The sequence below is a fragment of the Myotis lucifugus genome, unplaced genomic scaffold (genome assembly GCF_000147115.1).
Source record: "Myotis lucifugus unplaced genomic scaffold, Myoluc2.0 scaffold_29, whole genome shotgun sequence".
NCBI lineage: Eukaryota > Metazoa > Chordata > Mammalia > Chiroptera > Vespertilionidae > Myotis > Myotis lucifugus.
Genome location: NW_005871077.1, coordinates 9,241,682 through 9,246,866, shown reverse-complemented (window position 1 = coordinate 9,246,866; position 5,185 = coordinate 9,241,682). Strand labels below are relative to the sequence as shown.

Below are 5,185 nucleotides of genomic sequence, written 5' to 3'. Positions count from 1 at the left end.
GAGCAAGCAGGAGGCTTGCTTGCCCAGGCGATGGAGGAAGCCAAGATTCCCACCAGCCCTGAGCCAGCTGTGGCTTCTGCTCATGGAAACAAAGTTTCAATTATAGAAGACAAATAAATCTCAGATACCTGCTTCCAGCCAGCCTCCACTGGGACCTTGGGTGGCTGGGGGTTGTGGCCAGCCTGCAAACAGCCATCAGCACCTCACCCAGGCTGGCCACAAGCTCATGGGGTGAGGGTCTCCACGGGGGGGGGGCTTAGCCAGCCTGAAAACGGCCCTCAGCCCCTCACCCAGACTGGCCAGGGACCCCAGCAGGACCCCCCACCCTGAAGGGGCTGTGGCCAGCCTGCAAACAGCCATCAGCCCCTCACCCATGCTGGCCAGGCACTCCTATATAATAAAAGGGTAATATGCAAATTGACCCTAACAGCAGAATGACTGGGAATGACTGGTCACTATGACACACACTGACCACCAGGGGGCAGACGCTCAATGCAGGAGCTGCCCCCTGATGGTCAGTGCTCTCCCACAGGGGGAGCTCTGCTCAGCCACAAGCCAGGCTGATGGCTTCCAGTACAGCGGTGGTGGTGGGAGCCTCTCCTGCTTCCTCAGCAGCTCTAAGGATTTCCAACTGCAGCTTAGGCCTGCTCCCCGCTGGCAAGTGGACATTCCCCAAGGGCTCCCGGGCTGCCAGAGGGATGTCTGAGTGCCAGCTTAGGCCCAACCCCCCAGGGAGTGGGCCTAAGCCAGCAGGTGGTCATCCCCTGAGGCATCCCAGACTGTGAGAGGGCACAGGCCAGACTGAGGGACCCCCCCGAGTGCACAAATTTTTGTGCACCAGGCCTCTTGTAATATCTATAAATGACAAACTACTTAAAATGGCCATAATTAAAGATCTGGTAAGAATATATATCCTATCTAATAAAAGACAAAAAGGGTAATTAACCGTACCTCCACTACACTTCCCATTGGCTAATCAGAGAGATATGCAAATTAACTGCCAACAAAGATGGCGGCCGGCAGCCACGCAGCTGAAGTGAGCAGGAGGGTTACTTGCTCCAGTGATGGAGGAAGCCAAGGTTCCTCCCCCTGCCGCGGCCTGCTCTAAGCTCCGATAGCATCAGCTCCAAAAGCAACACAGTTTCAATTATAGAAGGTAAACAAACCCCAGATACCTGCTTTCAGCCAGCCGCAGCCTCAAAGCTGGAGCGAGCAGGACGGCAACAAAGTTTCAATTATAGAAGGTAAATGAATCCCAGAATTAAAAAAAAAAGAAAAAAAGGAGAGGCTGTGAGCTTCTGTTGCCGGCCAGCCTGAAAACGGCCCTCAGCCCCTCACCCAGACTGGCCAGGCACCCCAGTGGGGACCCCCACCCTGAAGGGGGTGTAACCAGCTGCAAACAGCCATCAGCCCCTCACCCAGGCTGGCCAGGCACCCAAGCGGGACCCCCACCCTGATCCGGGACACCCTTCAGGGCAAACCAACCGGCCCCTACCCGTGCACCAGGCCTCTATCCTATATAGTAAAAGGGTAATATGCAAACTGACCCTAACAGCAGAACGACTGGGAATGACTGGTCACTATGACACACACTGACCACCAGGGGGCAGACGCTCAATGCAGGAGCTGCCCTCTGGTGGTCAGTGTGCTTCCACATGTAGGAGCTCTGCTCAGCCACAAGCCAGGCTGATGGCTGCCAGTACAGCGGTGGTGGTGGGAGCTTCTCCTGCCTCCTCAGCAGCGCTAAGGATGTCTGACTGCAGCTTAGGTCTGCTCCCCGCTGGCAAGTGGACATCCCCCGAGGGCTGCCGGGCTGCCAGAGGGATGTCTGGTAGCCAGCTTAGTCCCAATACCCCGGGGAGCAGGCCTAAGCCAGCAGGTGGTCATCCCCTGAGGGGTCCCAGACTGCAAGAGGGCACAGGCCGGGCTGAGGGACCCGCCTCCCCCCCCCAGTGCACAAATTTTTGTGCACCGGGCCTCTAGTGTGTGTATGTATATATATATAATAAAAATATAGAAAATATATAATATATATCCTAATATATAAAAACCAGGGTCTGTAACGACCGAATGGACAACCGGTCCATCTCCTGGCCCTCAGGCTCCATTGATCAGGGGATGGTTAACAAGGGAACCAGGGTCATTCAGGCTCCAATAAATCCATGGCAGCAGCGACTGGTGAGCGGGCGGAAGGCAGACCCCTTGGTCCCTTCCCTGGCCCGCAGGCTCCCATTGATCAGGGGATTGTTAACAGGGAATCGGAGTGAGTGGCTTGGGGACTGGTGAGCAGCTGGAAAGCAGGCCTCTTGGTCCCTTCTCCGACCCTCAAACTCCAATCAATTAGTGCAGAGGCGGGGCGGAACTGGGGACTGCTTCCTTGGTAGTCCTGTAGGTTCAATCTCCAGAGGACAGACCAGGCACCAATGAACCAGTGCCTCTGGCACGATCCTGACAGCGCTGCCGGCCTCCTGGAACTCGGCTTTGGGCACTGCGGCTGCTTCCCCTCCCTAGACACTCTACAAGGGAGAGAGGATATCGCCAGCAGCACCAGGGGTGACCAGCGGTGATTGACTGCTCTCCCTGTGCTTCCTCCAGGTCACTCGAGCCAGCCCCGACCTGCCCCACTCCAGATAAAGTGCACATGGAAGGAATGTAGTAAAAAAACAAAAACCGATGACTAAGAGAATGCTGCAGTCAACATCGGCAGTCCGGCTCAGGAGAACAGAGAGAAGGGAGAATTCCATAAGTTGGCTGATGCCAAGATACTTCTGAGTGACTGCCTGGCGTATGACAGTTGTGTGACTGCAGAGGAAGGAGTCCAAGTTTCTCAACAGTACACCAAGGACTTCTTCTGTGTTCTGAACCTTAATAAGAAATGTGATACCTCACAGAACAAAGTGCTGGCAGTGTCAGTGTGTCCTCAGTCTCTGCCTTATTTTGCTGCTAAATTCAGCCTCAGTGTCACTGATGCATCCAGAAGGCTCTGTAGCTTTCTCAAAAGCCTTGGGGAGCACTGTCTTTGATGTGAAGATAGCTGCGGACTTCAGCATCCTGAAGAGTCAAAAGGAATTTGTGCATCGGTACTGCCAGCACCATGAGGAAGAGCCCCGGCCACCCATGCTGACCTCTACCTGTCCCGGCTGGGTCTGATATGCAGAGCAGGTACTGGGTCATCCCATCACCCCCACCTCTGAACAGTCAAGTCTCCCCAGCGGATCATGGGCTCTCTGGTGAAAGATTACTTCGCCAGATGTCAGAACCTGTCCCCAGACAAGATTTTCCACATCACTGTGGCCCTGTGTTATGACAAGAAACTGGAGGCCCTTTGAGAAGATGTTCCCACAGCTTTACATAGTTCCCAGGGTGCTGACTGTGTGTTAACCTCAGGTGAAATTGTCCAGATAATGGAACAAAGTGACCTCGCCTCAAATGATGCTGCCGTGGACACTGTTTGGAGACATGAAGGAGAAGGAGGTGAGGCTCTATGAGGGTACCAGCTCTGATGGGTACCTGGCACACATCTTTGGGCACATGGCCAAGGAGCTGTTCAATGAGGACGTGGGAGTGCTCACCTACTGCACCCTGAGGAAAAAAGACTTCCAGGAGGTCACCCCTGAAAGGGACAGAGAGGTTCTGCTATGCTTTGAGGCTTCTTACGGCATTTGGAACACCCATAAGTGGTCCTGAAGCTGTAGAGGGGCAAGTTCCTCTGCCACTTCATGGAGGTCCTGGCCTGTGCCAGGTATGCCTAAGCAGCAGAGGCCAGGCCCATGCGGAGGACGGGTGTGCAGACAGGGCACTGCTGCGGCAGATGGAAGGCATCCTGGTGTGGCCCCTGGAGACCAGCACCCATGTGCAGGAGCTGTATCAGGAGTGGCTGGGGCGGGGAAGAGGGGGCGACTCCCCCTGAGTTCAGGCAGCCCTGCAAACCACCAAGCAGGGCCCAGGGCATCCTGCCAGGACATCAAGTGGTAAAGGTGCAGCAGACACCCGGCCTGCAGGCCGCCTGAAGAGGGGTGTCAGACACGTGAAGGAAAGGCTTAGCATCTCTGTCATCACTTTGGTTTTCAGAATTCCCTGCTCCCCATCTGTTGGCTCCCACCCTCTGAGGGGTGCTGTCGTTGTCACATGGGTGCAACTGGAATATTGTATCTCGAGAGGATTGTCCCAATGTATGTATCCTTTTATCCGATGATGAAAAAATCCCAAAGAACAACAATGGAGACAGACTACTGTCTTTAGGTTTAAAAAAAGTCCGGAAGTGTCCTGCAAAGAGCTGAGACTTGGTTCTGTCCAAGTGCCTCAGAATGACTGGGTGAGGAAATGGCCGGGTTTGGCCCTGACTTTACCCACTTATGTTATTCTTGGGGGTGTCTTTGCCACAATGTGAATGTACATTTGGAATAGGGGCTCATATGAAAGTCTGCATTCTCAACTTTTCTTGAAACAGATCTATGTTCTACAGCTGTGGCCACCGTCCTGAGATCAGGTCCTGTCGACCAGGTCCTGTTGCTTGGAATCAGAGGGCACTGGAGTGGATCCCTGCCCCCTGTGCCCTTTTATATTCAGGGATTGAGCTGAACTCACTTTGGGGGAGGCCTGGCAAGGGTGACAGGTGTCACAGATGGAAGGATGGAAAATGGAGAGGCGGACACCCTGCTCAGTCCCTTCCTGGGTGGGGTCAGGCAGATGAAGGCCAGCCAGCCTGCTCCACAATTGGGTGAGATAGTGTCCTCTGTGTCCATTTCTCACCCCGTGGGTCCGGCCACTCCCTTCACCTCCGGGCAGCCCTCTGCGTTCCACGAGAGTGCACTCTGCCCTCACATGCTGCTCGTCCTACGTGAGAAGGAAGAGAGCAGTTGGCCCACAGACAACTACACAGAAAGATAGGGCTCACAGCTGGTGAGTGCAGTGGCAATGGCGGGAGCCTCTCTTGCCTCCATGGCAGCTCTAAGGAGCAGCGAGCTGAGTGGCAAGAAGCATTGAGCAGGTAGCCGGTAAGGAGCGAGGGGTCCCGGACTGCGAGACGGACTTCCAACTGTTAGCTTAGGCCCGTTCCCCATGGGGACATCCCCTGAGGGGACCTGGACTGCAAGAGGGTGCAGGCTGGGCTGAGGGACCCCCCTCCAGTGCATGAATTTCGAGCACTGGGCCTCTAGTGTGTGTGTGTGTGTGTGTGTGTGTG

At 55.0% G+C, this 5,185-nt stretch overlaps 1 pseudogene; it reads left to right on the top strand.

Moving 5' to 3' along the window:
- Positions 1–2,070: 2,070 nt before the first annotated feature.
- Positions 2,071–3,910, top strand: LOC102430807 (annotated as a pseudogene).
- The last annotated feature ends 1,275 nt before the right edge of the window (positions 3,911–5,185 follow it).